At 43.7% G+C, this 21,604-nt stretch overlaps 1 protein-coding gene across 3 annotated transcripts in view; it reads left to right on the forward strand.

Moving 5' to 3' along the window:
• The first annotated feature begins 13,130 nt into the window (after positions 1–13,130).
• pak5 (p21 protein (Cdc42/Rac)-activated kinase 5) overlaps positions 13,131–21,604 on the forward strand; it is a 209,070-nt gene continuing 200,596 nt past the window's right edge. For all 3 annotated transcript variants that reach the window (XM_080200026.1, XM_080200027.1, XM_080200025.1), the window contains exon 1: positions 13,131–13,281. The gene's annotated coding sequence lies outside the window, so the exon portion shown is untranslated. The remainder of the gene's footprint in view (positions 13,282–21,604) is intronic.

A 21,604-nucleotide genomic window follows, 5' to 3' on the forward strand; every position in this document is an offset into this window, starting at 1 on the left:
CCTTCTGTGGCAATGAATCCCACAGATTCAACACCCTCTGGCTGAAGAAATTCCTCCTCATCTCAGTTTTAAAGGGTTGTCCCTTTAACCTGAGGCTGTGCCCTCAGATCCTAGTCTCTCCTACTAATGGAAACACCTTCCCCGCATCCACTCTATCCAGGCCTTTTTAAGTTTCAATGAGATCCCTCCCTCATCCTTCTAAACTTTTAGAAATTTTAAAAAAAACAAACACAGTTCTCTTTTTTGCTGCATCTTTTTGAAAGATCTGAAGGCTCCAGCCTCAGAGCTGAGTCCTCCTGCAGGCTAGGGATTACGGGGAAATTGTTTAAAGGCTGCATAATGGTGTTCCCAGCGGCGTAGAGAGTTTTGAAGCAATCGTGAAGCAGCTCTACCCCTCCCCGTAGCAACTGAATTGCTGTCCCAATTGAACTGAAAGCCCACCAATGCTTCTATTTTCCCAGAAGACTAAGGAAATTTGGCATGTCAGCTATGACTCTCACCAACTTTTACAGATGCACCATAAAAAGCATTCTTTCTGGTTGTATCACAGCTTGGTATGGCTCCTGCTCAGCCCAAGATTGCAAGGAACTACAAAAGGTCATGAACGTAGCCCAATCCATCACGCAAACCAGCCTCCCATCCATTGACTCTGTCTACACTTCCCGCTGCCTCGGCAAAGCAGACAGTATAATAAGGACCCCACACACCCTGGACAATCTCTCTTCCACCTTCTTCCGTTGGGACAAAGATACAAAAGTCTGAGGTCACGTACAACAGACTGAAGAACAATTTTTTCCCTGTTGCCATCAGACTTTTCAATGGGCTTATCTTGCATTAAGCTGACCTTTCTCTACACCCTAGCTATGACTGTAACACTACATTCTACACCCTCTCCTTCTCTATGAAAGATGTGCTTTGTCTGTATAGCACGCAAGAAACAATACTTTTTACTGCATCTCAATACATGTGACAATAATAAATCAAATCAAATTAAAATCCCCACCTGGATCCATGACTGTGTCAATCATTGCTCAGAAGGTGATCACAGCCTTGAATGTTTTTATTTTATTCCATGATGTGACTTCTGGGCTCTGTCATATTAGTCAGTTTGTAGTTGATATTAGCACAAGACAGTCTTTAACGCTTTGTTTGCCAGAAGTGTCAATTCTTTAAAGTTTGGTACTGGATGGAGGCAAATAACGAAATGTATTATCAATTTCTACACAGAACCAGGATTTCCCATGCTTCTCGATGTATTGACTGCGCTCCAGATTCTCCTCTGGTTCTCTCTCACAGTTCAAAGATATGCGGGTTAGGTTGATTGGCTGTGCTAAATTGACCCTGGCATCAGGGGGATTAGCAGGGTAACTATATGGGGTTACACGAATAGGGCCTGGTTAGGACTGTGGTCGGTGCAGACTCAATGGGCTGAAAGGCCTCCTTCTGCGCTGTAGGATTCCAAGGATTCTATTACACTCATGGGTCCTGACGATTTTCAAATGGGTTGTTAGGTTCTCCAGCATAAATTGGTTTACGTTTCGTAAAGTGGCACGGCTAGATAGAGCTCAAAGTCTATGGCTCCAGGGTGGCATGGCTAGTTGCAGCACAAACACATGGCCTCGCAGGGTGGGGTAGCTAGTTCGAGCGAAAATATATGGTTCTCGAGTGAATGGCTGCAGGGACTGTGCACGGTAACCATCTTTTCATTCTGGCTGCGCTGACGCTTAGCTCAAAGCTCACGTTTGCGAGTCAGAAATATGATTTTCACTTTGTTGGTCAATAGGTATTTTCCCTGATTGGGAAGCCGTTGCCCATAAAACAGTTGGTAGATTTCATGTACCCCTGCAACTATTCCAATGCACACAACAATCTACCTGACAGCAATATGATTGTAGCTTCTTTTCCATAGAATCCCTACAGTGCAGAAAGGTGCCATTTGGCCCATTAATATTGCTGTTACTTCTCCCTGATTACTTGGAATGAGTTACTTTTAAAACAAAGGATAGAATGGTAAAGTTGCTCATTACCTTAAAAGTAATAAATAAGTTTATAAATTTCTAATACAAAAGATATATAGCATATAAGTGAGAATAGAATCACAGAATCATAGAGTGCAGAAGAGGCTCTTCGGCCCACCAAGGGGCAGCACGTTGACACACTGGTTAGCACTGCTGCCTCACGATGCCAAAGCCCCAGGTTCAATTCCAGCCTCAGATCACTATCGGTATGGGGTTTGCACATTCTCCCCGTGGTCTGTGTGGATTTCCCCCAGATGCTCTGGTTTCCTCCCATAGTCCAAAGATTGATTGACCATGATAAATTGACTGTGGTGTCAGGGAGATTAGCAGGGTAAATGTGTGGGGTTATGAGAATGGGGCCTGGGTGGGATTGTACAGACTCAATGGGCCGGATGGTCTCCTTCCGTACTGTAGAGATTCTAAGTCTGACCGAGCTGCCTACCTAATCCAATTTAACAGCATGTGTCCCACATCCTTGAATGTTATGACATGCTGAGTGCTTATCCAGGTATTTTTTAAAAGATGTTTTGTTGTCTGCACTTACTTGAGATAAAACAACACACAATGTCTTATCGATCTATAGATAACTGCATGAAAACAGGTTCTTATCAATGTGTTTTTACTGAGACAGCTGCTTTTTTACATTTTGTTTTTGTTGCATTAGTCCATGCTTGGTATAAGTTAATTGAACTTACACAATAGTTTTGTAAACTTACAAAGTTACAGGAATTACACAAAGTCTATATCAATATTTGAAAGTGATTTGTATGCTGAACATAACATGATGCATTCAACTAACAGACATTAACATTTAAAAGGACTACGGTTACAAATTTTAATTACAGAACTTAATTATAAACTTACAAAATCAAAGATGGTTTTACATAATGTGAAATGACTTCCTCTAAACATCACAGGTTAAATTGCACTAATTCAGTGCACAAGATTGACTCTTTTCATACTTGTTTTTCTTTGCACAATAGGACTTTAGAGAATGGAGCTGATACTGCTAATAGTGAGGGAGTTTGATAGTTCCGTAGCAGTACTTGTCCAACCTTGAGGTCTTACATTAGAACAAAGAACAATAGAGTCATAGAGGTTTACACCATGGAAACAGGCCCTTTGGCCCAACTCGTCCATGCTGCTCTTTTTTTTAACCCTTAAGCTAGTCCCAATTGCCTGCTTTTGACCCATATCCCTCTATACCCATCTTACTCATGTAAACATTTTTTAAAAGACAAAATTGTCCCCGTCTTTACTACTACCTCTTGCAGCTTGTTCCAGAACTCATCACCCTATGTGAAAAAAATGCCCCAACTTGGGTCTCTGTCTGTGTGGGGTTTGCACATTCTCTCCATGTCTGCATGGGTTTCTTCTGAGTGCTCAGGTTTCCTCCCACAGTCCAAAGATGTGCAGATTAGGTGGATTGGCCATGCTAAATTGCCCCTTAGTGTCCCAGGATGTGTAGGTTAGATGGATTAGCCATGGTAAAAATGTATAGAGTTAGAGATAGGACAGAGGGGAGGGCCTAGGTGCGATGCTCTTTTGGAGAGCCAGTGCAGTCTTGATGGCTGAATGGCCTCTTTCTACACTGTAGGGACTCTATGATTAAATTCTATGGTTCTATCAGTGATTTAAGGCCATGTGTTTTGTCCCTGAATTTAAATGTGACGCAAAGAACAAGTCATATGATGAGCATGTGTCCCAGGATTTTGTATCCCAGAATCCCAACCATACTGGGTTGACTTACTTTGACTACATGTGAATTAAACTGAAAGTAATCATTAAACATCAATTTCCCAATACTGCTGCCATGATCCTTCCCACTCCTTTCCCTGATGTTCCTTCTTCCCTTCCCTTCCTTTCCTCTGACACTATAGCCCTTGCCCCGAGGTTCCCTTCCCTTCCTTTCCTCCGGCACTGTAGCTCTTGCCCCGCGGTTCCCTTCCCTCCCTTCCTGCCTTCCGGCACTTTAACCCTTCCCCTGAGGTTCCCTTCCCTTCCTTCCCTCCAGCACTTTAGCCCTTGTCCTGAGGTTCCCTTCCCTTCCTTCCCTCCTGCGCTTTAGCTCTTGCCCCAAGGCTTCCACCCTTTCCTTCCCTCCAGCACGGTTGTCCTTGCCACAACACCACTGACTAGCCACCAAAAAGCTGCTGTGGAGAGTTACCTGTGAACACCTACACCCCACCCCCCTCCATGCTGAATCCATAGAGCCACTTCCTCCATTTCCAGCCATTAAGATTCTCATGAGTGTGTGCTAAGTTAAGTGCACTGACCTCCAAGTTCCCCTTGACGTTGCAGTCACCAGGTGCAAGTCTTTTAAAAGAAGTTGCAAATCATGCTGATTTAATTTTGAAAAAAAGGGTGATTCTAGAGTATGGGCAGGGTAATGAAGAAAGAACAAAGAACAGTACGGGTCAGGAACAGGCTTTTCACCCTTCCAAGCCTGCACTAATCACATTGTCCCATCTAGACCACTTATATCCCTCTATTCCCTGTCTGTTCATGTGCTGACCTGGATAAGTCTTAAATGTCGCAAACATATCTACCTCAACCACTCTCACTCGGCAGCGCATTCCAGGCCCCCACCACCCTCTGTGTAAAAAACGTCCCCCTGCACATCTCCACTGAACCTTTCCCTCCTTACCTTGAACCTGTGCCTCCCCCTTGTAATTATCATTTCTGCCCTGGGAAAAAGCTTCCAACTGTTCACCCTATCTGTGGCCCTCACAATTTTATAAACTCCTATCAGGCCACCCCTCGGCCTCTGTCTTTGCAGGGAGAACAATCCCAGTTTATTCAATCTCTCCTCATAGCTAATACCCTCCATACCGGGCAATATCCTGGTAAACCTTTTCTGTACTCTCTCCAAAGTCTCCACGTCCTTCTGGCAGTGTGGCAGTGTGGTGACCAGAATTGGACACAGATTCCAAATGTGGCCTAACCAACATCTTATATAACTGTAACATAAGTTGCCAACTTTTATACTCGATGCCCCATCCGATGAAGGCAAGCATGCCACCACCTTCTCTGTTCAGCCACTTCAAAGGATCTGTGGACCTGCACACTGTTAGAATGTAACCAGTGACAACTTTGTATGAGATGTAATGTGACCGAGGGTAACAAGTTGTAAGGGTCAGCTGACCCAGTAAACCATGGAACCAATTACAGAATGATGTGATAGTCAGCTGATCAGCTGACTCACTATAAATAAGAACCTGTTAGGAATTGTGGGGAACTTGGATTGGCCTAGGGTGAGGCCCCAAGTTCTGTATTAAAACCTTTCTTTGGTTTATAAGTTGGAGTAAGTTTTGTTATATTTTTATTGTCTGCATTTGAAGAGTTCCTTCTGAAGAAACAATGCCCAGCTTTCTCTGTGTGTCTGTGCTCCTGATGGTTCTGCCGTTTATTTTATGGCTCCCACAAATGAGATGCAAGTTTGTTAAAATTTAACTTCCACCATTCAACAGTGGGAAACACAGCCTGCCATGGACAGGAATAATCTCTTCCTGGATTGGTGTCAAAGGGAAACAGGTTGGGGGAGGCCCTCTCACAAGATTTTCCAATCCTGCTATTGAACACACCCCACCCAATCGTGGGGCAACCCCAGTCTATACCTCACAGCAAGAAAGAGGAGAGCAAGGAATAAAAACAATACTACAATGCTAATGCTAAGGATTCTGCCAGTCTGGGACTCAGTTTCCAGCTAACCAAGTCTAACTGCTCAGAAACGTGGAAGAAATATTTTAAATGAAGCCACTTATAATTTGGTAGCTAGGCTTTTACAGTCATTGAAGGTAACTTTTGAATGTGTTCATGTTCAGTAAACCTTGACTCTGTAAGACGGCAGAACGAATGCCAGACTCAATCATTCGATGAGGGCAAAGATTTTATCCTATTGACAGGACAAAGACTAACTAAAATGGGACAGGTAACTAGCTGGATGCATGACTTGGAATGAGTTAAAGGCAGTGATCCTTAAGATTGTTTGAAAAGTGCTGTGAGCTGCAGAAAGATTGACAAGCAGCTGTGTCTCATGAGTCATCAATCATTAAATTTGGGCCCTTTTTTTCCTCCAATTAAGACAATTCAACTAAGCATATCAAACCAATCTTCTGTGAAAGTACAATAAATGAAAATGTGGCTTTATTATCTTGATTCAAGGTGAATTGGATCTGTCTGAGGTGCAGCTATTTTTAAGAAGTGTTTCTTAATGCACAGTGTCTCCTGCCAATGCAATATTGCCATGCAAGATGGCCACCATTACCTGTCTGTGCATGAGCGTAGCAATTCAATGACATCACTGCTCGTGCTTGTAGCTTGGAACTCAGAGTGGCAGAAAGGGGAAGAACGAGGAGAGGCAATATAGTCTAACATTTATAGCAACCTCCAGGGCAGCACGGTGGTGGCAAACTGGTTAGCTCTGCTGCCTCACAACACCAGGGACCTGAGTTCGATTCCCAGCTTGGGTCACTGTCTGTGGTTACCTGCGCATCCTCCCCGTGTCTGCACGGGTTTCCTCCAGGTGCTCTGGTTTCCTCCCACAGTCTGGAAGATGTGCAGGTTAGGTGCGTTGATCCAAACAGGTGCTGGAATGTGGCAACTAGGGGAATTTCACAGTAACTTTGTTGCAGTGTTAATGTAAGCTTTACTTGTGACTAATAAATAAACTTGCACCACTGAGATAGTGAGACAGAGTTTCAAAACACTGAATAACATGACTACAGTAAAACTTCCAACAAGGAAAATATTTTAGTTTCCTAACTATGAATCCATCCCTTCTGTCTGTGAATGGAGTTTCCAATGTTGAATGTCTACCACTGTCACTCCAGGATAGAAGTTCATCAACTCTGAAAGGCTAGTTGGACCTCTTGTTGTGGAGTCATCCCGTTGCCAAGACCAGTTATGCATGTTGTCCTGTATAAAATGGTGGTGTTTAACCTGGTGTTAAGACCCAGGCTCAAGACTCCAAAGTGTTTTGTGAAGTGAGCCTAGACCCTAAGTTTTATATTTGCTTTTGGCATTGGTGAGCATTAGGTGTTTTACTCCAGGTATGATTCAAGTGACCCACTAGGAAGCTTTTATCAAACAAAATTTATTTCAGAACACAGTTAGAATATAACAAAAAGAATTAGCATAACTTTTAATAATTACAAGGCTTCAACATGAGACAGTTGAACTCCTAACAGCTAGCTACCTGTGTTGTTCCAAATGTAAAGCAATATCCCAAAGACAGAATTAGCAGAAAAACAAGTATGCTCACGTGATGCTGGATTTTCAGCTTTGTAACCTATGGACAGAAATCTAGGTGACTTGTTTGCAGAGAAGGATATATTCTCAAAACAGCAAAATTTCAGAGAGGTAAATCCAGTCTCTGACAGCTTCCAACACAGCAACATTTACTAAACAAAAAAACTCCTAACTCCAGAGAGAGGGAAAAACCGCTGTTGCTTCTGTCAGCTTCAAGTTGCTTCTGAAACAAACTTAAAACCTGGGGTGCATTGTGAAAAATAGCTGCCCCTCAGTCATATGACATGACCTACCAATCGCTCCCAAACTCTATCCAGCAATCCCAAGGGACCAAAAAAACACACGGAGTACTGCATTAGTTCAGATTAAAATCAACAAGATGTCAACCATACTATCTCAGTAACAATAAAAGACACCGGTGACAGACAACACAGTGCGGACAACGCATCTTGCAGAGAAATGTGATTAAAATACATTTCTTAAAGGCACAGTATCATCACATTGGGCATGTCAACAGCATACAAAGACACATGCATCGAATGGGAAGAAAATGCAGCTGGAAGTTTCATATGTGAATTACAATTAAGACATGCCAAAACAAACTCCATCGAATGTCACCCCTGCTGATGTCAAGAACTGCTTCAAAAGATGAACTGAAACTGAGCTAAAACGCAGTATTTGCTATCTTCGAAGCAGATACATAGTTTTGTGTGCATAGATAAATACAATAAGTAACATGAAATGGGCTGAAACAATGAAACTCTCTTTTTTGAATTATCATGGTTCATTTTTCCATGAGGTTGGAAGTATGAATAAAATGTTTTTGTTAATATTTCTGGTGTTTAATGTTGTATTCTATAAAGCAAGATTGAGGAGGGTTGTGTTTGTACAGCTTGTGTACATATATGGCTAATTTATCTAAATTGAGGACTGAGTGACTACAAAGTTAAGGACATCAAAAGGGTTAGATGTGAAAGGCAGAAATTAGCAGGGAACAGGACCAGGTTGGATGTTCTACAGGTAAACACAACATGGGTAAAAGCTTGCATTAGGAGACAAGTGATGATTTGGAGTTTTAGCTGTTAAATTTCAAAAGGAGGAAATAGGGAGTTTACAACCTTAAAAAAGTCGTAACAAATAAAGCAAAGTTCTTAAATGTTATTTTACCTGAAGATGTTGGCCATAAGGAGAACATGAAATAATTTATATCCTGGGAAAGGTAAAGTTTAAAGAAGGGTAAGGACAGTGGGAAAAGATGAAAGAGAAAAAAAAACATATTTAAAGAGAGTAAAGAGAGTTGAGATGTGGCCATGTAAGATATCCTAAGGGAGTGCTCTGTGCTGCAACAGATATGTGAAGAAGTGAACTGAGCCAACCTAGGGAAGTGTCTGGTTGTCGGAGAAAATAGGATTTTAGCTCAAAGTCTTGAAAATCTTGAGCAAGAGAGAGAGAATCCTTCTGAAATACCACCTTGAGAACAACAGTGGGTTATGCCTTGTGGTAATATTACTGGAATTTTATGGTTTAAATATCTACAAGGACTGTTGCCGAAAGGGGTGTTTATTTGTGAACCTAACCAAGTAAGAATCTTTCGGGAAAATGATCTGTTTGACTCATTGTAAATGTAATTTTGTGTGTTCACATTTTGTTTTGTTAATAAATGTGTTAATTTTAATACTTGGAATAGCCAGAGGTGTTACTGGAATTTCTGATTCCTGAGCTGCACACACTTAATTTCCTGTGGTAAAATACAGTTAGAAAACAGTTGTGATGGCTTGTCAAGTTTCCCTTTTTGGGAATTGGCTCACATAGTACTTCCACCTGTGGGATCACAACACCAAGCTCAGTCCAGCCATGAGCTAACCAGTTACCTTATGAAATCAGTATGGGAAAAGAGGTCATGTGACCAGAAGAGTAATTTGAAATGTTCTTTGTTACAACATCCAAGCTGCTAAAAAGAGTCTGGAAGAAATCTGCCAATGGAAAAGCAATACCTTCTCGCTTCCTTTCTCTCTCAAATTCAAGACCACCTCTGATAAATTTTGGAAGCCACCACAGAGATAGAAAAATTCCATTAAAAAAGGATCGTACATACAATCCAACTTTTATAAAAACAGATTTGGTTTCAAGAGACTATCTGCAGAAATTTCAGTTTACATCAGCTCCACTGACTGCAAATCCACCAAGGCTCTGTTCCCGCAAACTCACATATTTACCCTGCTTATTACTCTGACACTAGGGTCAATTTTGCATGGCCAATCAACTTAACCTGCACATGTTTGGACTGTGGGAGGAAACTGGAGCATGTGGAGGAAACTCACGCAGATATATGGACAACGTGCAAACTCCACACAGACAGCCAGGAATCGAACCTAGATCCCTGGAGCTGTGAGGCAGCAGTACTAACCACTGTGCCACCGTGCCCAAAAACCCTGTTATGACCAATTGAGGTATGGGAATGAAAAAGAAAGTTCTTGTATGTCTTCCCTGATCATAAAAAGATCTTTAAACAATGATGGAGTTTCATAGGGTAGACACAGAGAAGATAGTTACAATTGCCTAAGGGAGTGTTGGAATGAAATACAGTACACCAAATAAGAGACAAAAATGAACGAAAATTTCACAAGCATTACTCATAATCACTACTTAAAGTAAAATTCAAGTTTGGATGGGACATCACTTCGCAGAAGCTTCATAAAATTAGTCTTCCCTATCAGATGAATACTGGGAAAAATAAAACCAAAGTGACAAGCTCAAAGACCTCACTCTTGACACCTTTTCTGGCAGACCATTCAATATAATCTGTCTAATCCATAACATATTCCTGCAGATAAAGGAATGGAGTAATGGCCGGAAAGTGTCAAGGGTGTGAAACCAGGCAGAAGATCTTAGTGTCATGTTGGAAGAAGTTCAGATTTTGATTCAGATTGAAGATTAGTCAGCCCTGGAGAAGCAGTCAAACATGTCGACAATATAACCCACCAAGTGACTTAGTAGCAGTTTGAGAAAGTGTTATGATCATTAAAAAATCCTCACAAAAAATTACTTTTTTCATTCTTGTAATGAAGTCAAATGATCAAGTCATATGTTTTAAAACTGTTCTTTATAGTATTGCCAATCGTGCCTTCACTAAAGGAGAGAATTCAGAATGTAGTGTTATCATCATAGCTGAAGTGTAGAAAAAGATCAACTTAGTGTGAGGTAGATCCAGTCAAAAGTCTGATGGCAGCAGGGAAGAAGCTGTTTTTAAGTTGTTTGGTATATGATCTCAGACTTTTGTATCTTTTTCCTTATGGAAAGTGGAAGAGAGAATGTATGGGGTGCATAGTATCTTTAATTAAACTGGCTGCATTGTTGAGGCAGGGAGAAGTTTAAGAAGGATCAATGGATGGAAGGTTGGTTTGTGTGATGGATTAGGCTACATTCACAACCCTTTATAGTTTCTTGTGGTCTTGGGCAGAGCAGGAGCCATACCAAGCTGTGATACAACCAAAAAGAATGTTCTCTATGGTGCATCTATAAAGGTTGGTGAGAGTGGTGGCAACATGTCAAATTTTCTTAGTCTTCTGAGAAAATAGAGATGTTGGTGTGGGTGTGGGCATTACTGACAAAATCAAAGTTTATTTGCCCATCTCTGATTACTGTTGAGCTAAGTGGCTTGCTAGGTAATTTCAATAAAGAGTCAACTGCATTGCTAAAGTCACATGTGGGCCAAACTATGTAAGGATGGCAGATTTCCTTCCCAGCAGGTCATGAGTAAACCAGTTTTTTTTTACAATTTTTGATGACTTATGAATTGAATTTCATTTTCTGCCAACTGTCATGGTGGGATTCTAACCAGTGCCCCCAAGTTATTAGTCTCAGCTTTACCACTCGCCGGGTTAAAAGACAAACAACTTAAAAAGACTTTTGATTTGTTATTGTCAATGTATTGGTCTACAAAAGCATTGTTTCTTTCGCGTCATAGACAAAGTATACCATTCATAGGGTACAAAAGGGAAGAGGAAAGGAGTGCAGAATGTAATGTTAACAGTCATAGCTAGGCTGTAGAGAAAGATCAATTTAACATAAGGAGGTCCATTCAAAAGTCTGATAGCAGCAGGGAAGAAGCTGTTCTTCAGTCAGTTGGTACGTGATCTGACTTTTGTATCTTTTCCCCAACTGAATAAGGTGGAAGAAAGTATGTTTGGGGTGCTTGGAGTCCTTGATTAAGCTGGGTTCTTTTCAAAGGCAACGGGAATTGTTGACAGAGTCATTGGATGGGAGGTTGGTTTGTGTGATGGACTGGGCTTCATTTGTGACCCATTGTAGTTCCTTGCAGTGCAGGAGCAACACCAAGCTTTGATGCATCAGGCAAGGATGCTTTCTATGGTGAACCTGTAAAAATTGGTGAGAGTTGTAGCCGACATGCCAAATTTCCTTAGCCTCCTGAGAAAATAGAGGTGTTGGTGGGCTTTTTTAATTGCAGCATCGGTGTGGAGGGACCAGGACAGGCTGTTGGTGATCTGGAAGCCTGGAAACCTGAAGCTTCAACTATTTTTACTTCATCCCCTTTTATGTAGACAGGGGTGGGGAACATGTCCTCCAATATGCTTCCTGAAGGGACTGGTCTCCGATTAGAGGAGGAAGAAAGCATCCAAAGGTGTAGAAAATGGATTCTGAATTATACATGTTGCCAACTTTGGGAAGAGTTTTGAATGGGATTTATACCAATCTAAAGTAGCTTGCAACTTAAAAGACAACGCTGAAAGGAATGATTTTGACACAATATGTGTTCTTTGGAGCGTTACAAGCTGGAGCTTCCTAAACGTTGCTTCAATGTTCTGGACTCCAGCAATGTGAATGGGCCACGTTCTCACTGCAGTGCGCTCTTCCCTTATGCGCATGCGCCGTACTCCAGCCACAGCTCCCCCATTGTCAACCTGTGCGCAACATCGCCCCGCCCTCCAGCCACTCCGCTGCTGGCGATAGGTTCCCGCATCACCAACACGTTCATGGCCCCGCCCCCTGCTCCGCACACAGCCTCAGCCTTTCACCGCGTGCCTGGCCACGCCCTCCACACCCCCTGCAGTCAGCGATAGGCTCCCACCTCACCACCACGTTCATGGCCCCGCCCCGACGTGCCTGGCCCCACCCCCTTCTCCGCACTCAGCCTCATCCTTTCACCTCCTGCCTGGCCTCGCCCTCCACACTCCAGCGCGTGCCTGGCCCCGCCTCCTCTGCGCTCAACCTCTCACTCCGTACCGGGCCCCGCCCTCTGCTTGCCTGGACCCGCCCTCTCACCGCTTGCCTGTACATTCCCCTGCCGCTGTGCTCTGCTTCACTCGGTCACCCCGTGCTGGTCCCGACCCCTGCTTGCCTGGCCACGCCCCTTCTCTGCGGCTCTCCCTCCCTGTGTTCTGAGTCGCGTGCCGGCCGCGCCGTATACTTGCCTGGCCCCGCTATCCCTCTCCCACTCCACGTGCCAACCCCCACCCTTTCTGCTCTCTCCCTACGCCACCCCTGCCTTCTCTCCCTCCCCGCATGCCGGCATGCCCTCCCTCTCACTGGCTCCGCCGTCCCGCGCGCTCTCGCTCTCTCGCCGTGTGCCTGGCTCCGCCCTCTCACTCTCGTCGCGTGCCTAGCTCCGCCGTCTCACTCCTGCCGCGTGCCTGGCTCCGCCCTCTCCCTCAGTAGCGCCGCCCTTCCTCCCCGCCGTCCCCGCCCTCCTCCCTCGCCGCGTGCCTGGCTCCTCCTCCGCTCCCTCGCCGCGTGCCTGGCTCCGCCCTCCCACTCCCTGGCTCCGCCTTCCCTGCCCGCCTCTCCGCCCCCCCCCCCCCGGGCTCCGCCCAGTCACCCTGTCCGCGTGCCTGGCGCCGCCCCCCCTTGCGGCCCGGATGTGGCAGCCTCCTCACCGTGTGGTAGACGGGGGGAATATGGCGACTGTGGAGTAACCCGAGGGAGAAGGCGGAGGAGGGAGAGACCGATATTGTATCACACAAACACAGATCGATCTTGATTTTCCCGAAAGGAGGTAAGGTTATAATCTGTCATTTCATAGCAGCGTCCAGCTGACAGTGACATGGTGTCCCTGATGGTTCAGTCAGGCGGTTGGGGATGATGGGGGATTTAAACTGCAGCTTTGTTTGAGTCTGACACAAGGTGGAGGAGGAGGGAATGATATTAACTTTCTCCACAGACAAAGAGTGTGGTGCTGAATTACCCAGCTGGACAGCCTGCCTGCTGCCCTCTCTCCTGCTCTAATCTCCCCCTCCCTTGGTTAGGAGCAGGTGCAATGCTGAGGGAGAAGCTGGTGGTCTTATTGAAGCCCAGAGCTGTGCATTGTGTGTGTGGGGCGGGGGGTGCGGTTGTGTTTTTCCTAACACACAATATGAAATGTGTCTGCCTCTTATTAAAAATTGCACACTGGGGCTGCCCCCAAGTGCCAAAGGTGCTCCCTCCCTCGCTCTCCCTCACCTTTTTAACACCAGCCTGTTTGCTGTCTGCTTCCTTTCTTCCACTTGAATGCAAATTACCCCTTCAAACCAGGTTCACACCTCTCTGGCATATGCTTTCTCCAGTGCCCTCCAACATCACATTCTGCTTGCGGCACAGTATTGCAGTCCAGTGGAATAGTTTTCTTTTGGCATCGTGTGAAAGAGTATATATCCCATGTGTGAGAATTTCTCCTTTGTAAAAGTGTGCATCTTAAAAAAAGGTTGTTCAAAAAGAGCATATTTGCCTTGTCCCCACATTATATAAGATGCATTTCCAATTGACTGACCATGTTGTGAGTTTGCATGCAAGATTTGTGTAGATTGTTTTATTTCTATTTCTTGCTATCCTGAGAAATACAAAAGAGGAATGTACCCTGAGAGTACAAAAAGAGATTTTGGTGTTTCCCTTTGTAATTAGTAACATGTTTGTTTTTTTTTTGGACACATTCACAGTGTAAACATGAAATTCATGATTTAACTGCATTCATTACTGCTTGGGTTTTCTCTTTATTTATTTCTGTAAACATGTTGTTTCAAAAACGAAACATAACAAATAGTTCACAAGCTGAATCAGAGGTGAATTTAATGCATTCCTCTTGTGCTTTATCTCCTGGAGCACCCCTCCCTATTTTCTGGACACCCCTCAATATTTTCTGGAACCTCCTCACTATACTCAAGACCTCCCCTTGTGATTTTCTGAATACCCCCCTCGCTGTTTCCTGGAGCCCTGCCTCGCTATTTCCCAGACAGTCCCACCTTGCTAATTTCCGGACCCCTCTTGCAATTGCCTGGACCTCCCGCCTTGCTGCCTCACAGGGCCCCCGGCCTCAGCACCTCCCCTCGCTATTTTCGGGATCTGTCGCCTTATCTTGCCAACCCCACCCATCTCGCAAAACAAAAACCAGTCATGATTACCATGCCAGGGACATAGAGGTAGTGTAGTCTCCCGGGTAGTGGCATCGCTCCAGCTCCTTGACACTGCCCCCTGTCAGTGCCAACCCAACACTGCCGAGGGTGGTCCCTCTGGGGGAGCACCATTTGGAGCGATTCCCCTTGTGTGTGGTGGGGAAGGTGCACCCTGATGCCTTGTGGGATGGTGGGTGGAGGTGAAGGGAGTGCTCTGATGTCTCGTGGGGAGGGATGGAGGGAGGGGAATGCCTTGGGTTGGTGGTTGGTTGGTTACTGCATGGCTCATGTTGGGGGGGGCGGGGAGCAGAAAATGTTGTGGCTATCACTAAGGGGAAGGTTCTGGGGAAACTGAAAGGTCTGAAGGTGGATAAATCACCTGGACCAGATGGACTACACCTCAGTGTTCTAAAAGAGATAGCTGAGGAAATTGCACAGGCATTGGTGATGATCTTTCAGAAATCACTAGAGGCAGGGAGGGTCCCAGAGGACTGGAAAGTAACTAACGTAACACCGCTGTTTAAGATGGGAGCAGATGAAAAATTATAGGTCAGTTAGCCTGACTTCTGTCATTGGCAATATTTTAGAGTCTATTATTAATGAAGAAATCACCAAGTACTTTTAAGTGCATGGTAAAATAGGACTGAGTCAGCGTGGCTTTGTCAATGGGAGGTCATGTCTGACAAATCTGTTAGAGTTCTTTGAGGAGGTAACAGGAAGTTAGATAAAGGAGAACTGGTGGATGTGATTTATTTAGATTTCCAGAAGGCCTTTGACAAGATGCCACATTGGAGACTGTTAAATAAGTTAAGAGCCCATGGTATTAAGGGTAAGATCCTGGCATGGATAGAGGATTGGCTGACTGGCAGAAGGCAGAGAATGGGGAATAAGGGATCTTTTTCAGGATGGCAGCCAGTGACTAGTTGTGTGCTTCAGGACTTGGTGCTGGGACCACAACTTTTCCTAATATACATTAATTTATTTGGAAGAAGGAGCTGGAGGCACTGTGGCTAAGTTTGCGGATGATACAAAGATATGTAGAAGGAGAGGTAGTATTGAGGAAGCAGGGGAGGCTGCAGAAGGACTTGGACAGACTAGGACAGTGGGCAAAAAAGTGGCAGATGGAATACAATGAAGAAAAGTGTGAGGTTATGGACTTTGGAAGGAGGAATGAAGGCATAGACTATTTTCTAAATTGTTGATTTCCGAAGCAAGACTATTTTCTTGCTTAGGAATCAGGCACAAAGGGGCTTGGGAGTCCTTGTTCAAGATTCTCTTGAGGTTAACATGCAGGTTCAGTTGGCAGTTAGGAATGCAACGTTAGCGTTCATGTCACGAAGACTAGAATACAACAGCAGTGATGTATTTCTGAGGCTATACTAGGCTCTAGTCAGACCCTATTTGGAGCATCGTGAAGTTTTGGGCCCCGTATCTAAGGGAGGATGTGCTGGCTTTGGAAAGGGTCCCGAGGAGTTTCACAAGAATGATCCCTGGAATGGAGAGCTTGTTGTATGAGGAACGGTTGAGGACTCTGGGTCTGTACTCGTTGGAGTTTAGAAGAATGAGGGGGGATCTTATTGAAACTTACAGGATATGACGAGGCCTGGATAGAGTGGACATGGAGAAGATATTTCCATTAGTAGGAAAAATTAGAACCAGAGGGCACAACCTCAGGCTAAAGGGATGATCCTTTAAAACAGAGATGAGGAGGAATTTCTTCAGTCAGAGAGTAGTGAATCTGTGGAACTCTTTGCTGCAGAAGGCCAGGTCATTGAGTGTCTTTAAGACAAGAAATAAATAGGTTCTTGATTAATAAGGGGACCAGGAGTTAAGGGGGAAAGGCAGGAGAATGGAGATGAGAAAAATATCACCCATGATTGACTGGTGGAGCAGATGCGATGGGCTGAGTGGCTTAATTCTGCTCCTACATCTTATGGTCTTCTACTCACAGCAGTGTTTGTGTGGTGAGGTTGGGTCACCCCCATGTCTATGGGGAGGTTTGGGGGTTTATTTTTAACTGTTTTGTAGTCAGGAAGCAGAACTAACACAAGTACTCATAGCACTAGTGTGTCAGTATCTTACTTGTGTCAACATAGATCCAATGTCATTCCCAAGCAGTGGATTAATTTTTAAAAAGTGATCTTATGTGAAAGTTTTCACTGAAAAATTAATTTTAAATTTTCTTTGTGGTTTTTGGATTCACAACGTGTGTTCTTCAAAATAAAACAGCTGATAATTGGCACCATAGGATCGGTGGTAGCAGCAAAATGCCATCTTTTGAAAAATTATATTGGTTTTACTGCTTGTCCTACGTCAATTTATCTTTGTGGCCTGAGGTGTGTTTCTACATCATTCCCCATACTGTTCCATTGACCCATCCTAAAGAAACTCGACACAGCCCTTCAAAAACAGATTAGAACTTTTGCAAAGGATGATGCACGATTTGTGGATTAAATATAATTGCATTGTAGAAGTCATAGAAACTAGAAGCAGGAATAGGCTATTCGGCCCTTCGAACCTGCTCTGCTATTCATTATGATCGTGGCTGATTATCGAATTCAATATCCCAATTTTCCCCCTTTCCTCCCACATCCCTTGATCCTTTTAGCCCCTAGAGCTATGTCTAATTTCTTCTTGAAATCAGACAACATTTTGGCCTTAGCTAATTCTGTGGTAGTGAATTCCACACATTCACCACCCTCTGGGTGAAGAAATTTCCCCTCGCCTCAGTTCTGAAAGGTTTACCCCTTATCCTCAAACTATGACCCCTAGTTCTGGACTCCCCCACCACTGGGAACATTCTTTCTGAATGTGCCCTGTCTAACCCTGATAGAGTTTTATAAGTTTCTATAAGATCCCCTCTCTCTCTTCTAAACTCCAGTGAATATAATCCTAACCGATTTAGTCTCTCCTTGTATGACAGACCTGCCATCCCAGGAATCAGCCTGGTAAACCTACTTGCTCTATAGCAAGGACAGGACATGAAAACCACACACTACTTGATGTGCTGCCTCACCAATGCCCTATACAATTGCAGCAAAACATCCCTATCCCTATACTCAAATTCTGTTGCTGTAAAGGCCAGCATTTGCCTTTAATGCCTGTTATATCTGCACGCTTACTTTCAGCGACTGATGCACGAAGACTCCAAGGTTGTGTTGAGTATCCACCTCTCTCAATTTACACTCATTTAATTAATAATACATCTTCCTATTATTGCTACCAAAGTGGATAACCTCACATTTATTCATATTATACTACATCTGCCATGCAGATGCCGACACACACAGCCTGTCCAAATCATGCTGAAGCATCTCTGCATTCTCGTCACATCTCACCCTCCCACCCAACTTTGTCCATAATGTCCAAGAATCTGGATGTGTGTGTGAAACTGAGAAAAGGTTTACAAACTGTGAGTGTTTAATCCCCAGTCTAAACCACAAATTAGCATGAAATGACACTCAAAGTTTGATTTTAGTAGCTTTGTCAATATTTGTTCTATAATCTTAAAGACCCCTTGATATACTTATTTCTATGGGGAGTTTTCTCAGTGTTCCAAACTTACTCTTTGAATAGTTATGTTGTAAATCTGGAAAAATACCTCCCAGAGCACCTTTCTCAACATCTTTGCAAATTCACGGAGCAGCATTATGCATCCTATTCCTGAATATCAAGATGATTCTTGGAAGAAATCTGAACTATTCCTCCCATTGAAAGTAAAAGTAAATCTGTATCTTTAATTCTACAGTCTGAAGGAAGAGCTAAGAAACTTTCTGCATCTGAAACCGATTGGATTATCATTTTTGAAAATCTTTTAATTGCTACTACAGCCTTTGCAGCATTTGATGCAAATACACAAAGGAAAAGGAGATTACTTTATTTCGCAGGAATATTTATTTGCTGATAGAGAGTATGTGAAATAATTTCATTTACGAGTAATGCCAAAACATGGAATGATAAATACTATACTTATAACTGCAAACATTTGAAAAAAACCTTCTATGAATAAAAATACATCTCTAGATAATACAAGCTAACTTAATGCATCATTAGTTAGTGTAATTGTTTTAGCAGTGAAGCTAAACTTTACATGATGAACTTGATTTGACTGTTGGTGTGTGAATGGCAAATTCAATCTAAATCAGTCCAAACAGATTAGTGTAACCGTAATATTAAGAGACACATTTTCCCATATGCATGTCTAAAAGAAATTTTTAAAAAACTGCATGGAGTTTGAACCCTATAAAGATGGATTCATTTAGTACCCTAAAATATTCTTTTTGACCTGCAATAGCATCTTGACAAAGCTACCACAATTCATACAGACTCTCCAATGAGGATTGATCCAGTAAATGACCGAGCAATAACAAGGAAGCTGCTGTGTTGGCTGTTCACAGTGATAGCGTTGTTACGGTTGATAATGCCTCCCGGGGTTATGGAATGGAAAATTGGCGAGGGTCCCGCTACATTTAATCCTTAAGCAATCCCTGCTGGAAAAATTTGCACGTGTGGTTGTTGGGTGAGGATAGTATAAAAATTGGTTCTTATCTCCTTGTAAACGCTGTACTGCCAGTTTTACAGTCCAAGGCGCTCACATCCTAGAATGATAGAATCCCTGCAATGGAGAAAGAGGATCATTTGGCCCATTGAGCCTGCATCGCCACAATCCCACTAGTCCTGCCCCCTTAACCCCTGCTAATCTGACACTAAGGGCAATTTAGCATGGCCAATCAACTTAACCTGCATGTCTGTCGGAAACCGGAGCCCAGAGGAAACCCGTGCAAACACAGAGAGAGTGTGCAAACTCCACACAGACAAGTGACCCAAGGTTGGGATTGAACCCAGTTTGGATAGTATGCACCTTAGCAATGATATGCTGATGGCAGAGGAATTGGATTTTTCAGTCAGTGAAAGGATGCCAATCAAATGGATTGTTTTGTCCTAGGTCATGTCGAACTTCTTGAGTTATTGGAGTTGCACCCAACCAGACGTGGAGAGTATTCCACCACAGTTCTAGATAGTAGACAGGCTTTGGGAGTGAGAGATGTGCCAATGCCTCTCAGCGTCAGGGACCCGAGTTCAATTCCCGGGGTCACTGTCTGTGTGGAGTTTGTACATTCTCCCCTTGTTTGTGTGGGTTTCCTCCAGGTGCTCCGGTTTCCTCCCACTGTCCAAAGATGTGTAGATTAGGTTGAATTAACCCTAGTGTCAGAGAGTAAATGAGTAGGGTTACAGGAATAGGGCCTGGGTGGCACCATGGTTGGTACAGACTCGATGGGCCAAATGGCCTCCTTCTGCACTGACGGGATTCTATGACTATTCTGGTAGCCATAGCATTTATGTGGCTGATCTAGTTTCTGGTCAGTGGTGGCACCCTGGGTGTTGATGTTGCAGACTGTCTGAGAAATTGTGAATGGAACTCCAGCCTACATTTCATAAACAGTTATTCTTTAAGCCTGAAAATCTCAATAGGATGCCTCCCTGTTCTGCTACTATTTCCATCAGTTGGCAACCCTCCAAAACCTCACAATTGTAGACACCCCAAGTTAAGCACAGGCTTCATTGCTTTCTTGCTGAGTGACTACAAAATCAGAAAACACACTTGGTTTGTAATAGCCCTTTGTTTCTGTTCTACAGTTCCTGGCAGATTTCTCTCTGCATCTCAAAGCTGCTTCAAAGTTCTGATTAACTGCTTCAGTGAGAAACCCCACAAATAAATTCCAACCAAAAAAAGACCTCCCAGCCATCTGTCCCCACGCAACTTGGCACACTTGGGAGGTCCCAGTTAGAGATTCTAACTAATCATCTGCAATTTCCAAACCATCCTTTTATCCAAGAAACCATATCATTAAGTTCAATAAAAACAAAATACTGTGGAAGGTGGAAATTTGAAATAAAAACCAAGTTGTGGAAAAACGCAGCAGGTCTGGCAGCATCTGTTCTGTAGAAGAGTCATATGGGCTCAAAACATTCATTCTGTTTCTCCCTCTTCTGGTGGTGCCAACCTGCTGAATTTAACCATTTTCTGATTAATTTAAACCCATTATGAGGAAAACTGCAGACACCTTGGCTAGAATTCTCCGGCTGTTCGCGCCCCGCTGCCACTGCAAACAAGGACGGAGAATTTGGTGCTCAACCAAATGTCCGTTCACTGCAGCGGGACCAGAGAGTTCTAAGGAACACTTCAGCAGTCACAGGCATTCAGCCCCTGATCTTTCGGTAAGCATTCTCCAAGGCGGCCTTCACGACACACAACAATGCAGAATCGCTGAGCAGAAACTGATAGCTAAGTTCCACACTTGAGGACAGCCTCAACTGGGATTTTGGGTTCATGTCACACTATCTGTAATGCCCACAACTTGCCTGGGCTTGCAAGATCTCACCAACTGTCCTGGCAGGAGACAATACACACCTTTTTAACCTGTGCTTAACCCTCTCTCCACTCGCATTGTTTGTACCTTTAAGACTTGATTACCTGTAAAGACTTGCATTCCAACCATTATTTTGTAAATTGAGTTTGTATTTTTAAATTCCTTATTTGTGAACATAACTCCCATTCACCTGATGAAGAGAGAGTGCTCCGAAAGGTTGTGGCTTGTGTTACCAAATAAACCTGTTGGACTTTAACCTGGTGTTGTTAGACTTCCTACTGCACAGAGAAGAGCACCCTGTTCTCAAATTAGAGTTAAAAACCCCCCCTTCCTACCCCCCAATAGACTTTGGGACCATCAGAAAATGGGTAACACGCTCGACCACAGAGGAGCAACCAGATCTGTTTGCTTGCCAAGGCCACAAGTGCAATCTTATGCCACTCTGTGCAAAGAAATAATGCTAAATCTATTTCCTGCCAACAGGGGAGGGAGCAGGACCTGAGTTTGCTGGAAAGCTGACAGCCTAAAGTAGAGGGTGCAATCGTGCATGTGCAGATCTCTCTGTTCTATGCAAGAGAGATCT

The sequence above is a fragment of the Carcharhinus amblyrhynchos genome, chromosome 12 (assembly GCF_965287045.1).
Source record: "Carcharhinus amblyrhynchos chromosome 12, sCarAmb.v2.hapA, whole genome shotgun sequence".
NCBI lineage: Eukaryota > Metazoa > Chordata > Chondrichthyes > Carcharhiniformes > Carcharhinidae > Carcharhinus > Carcharhinus amblyrhynchos.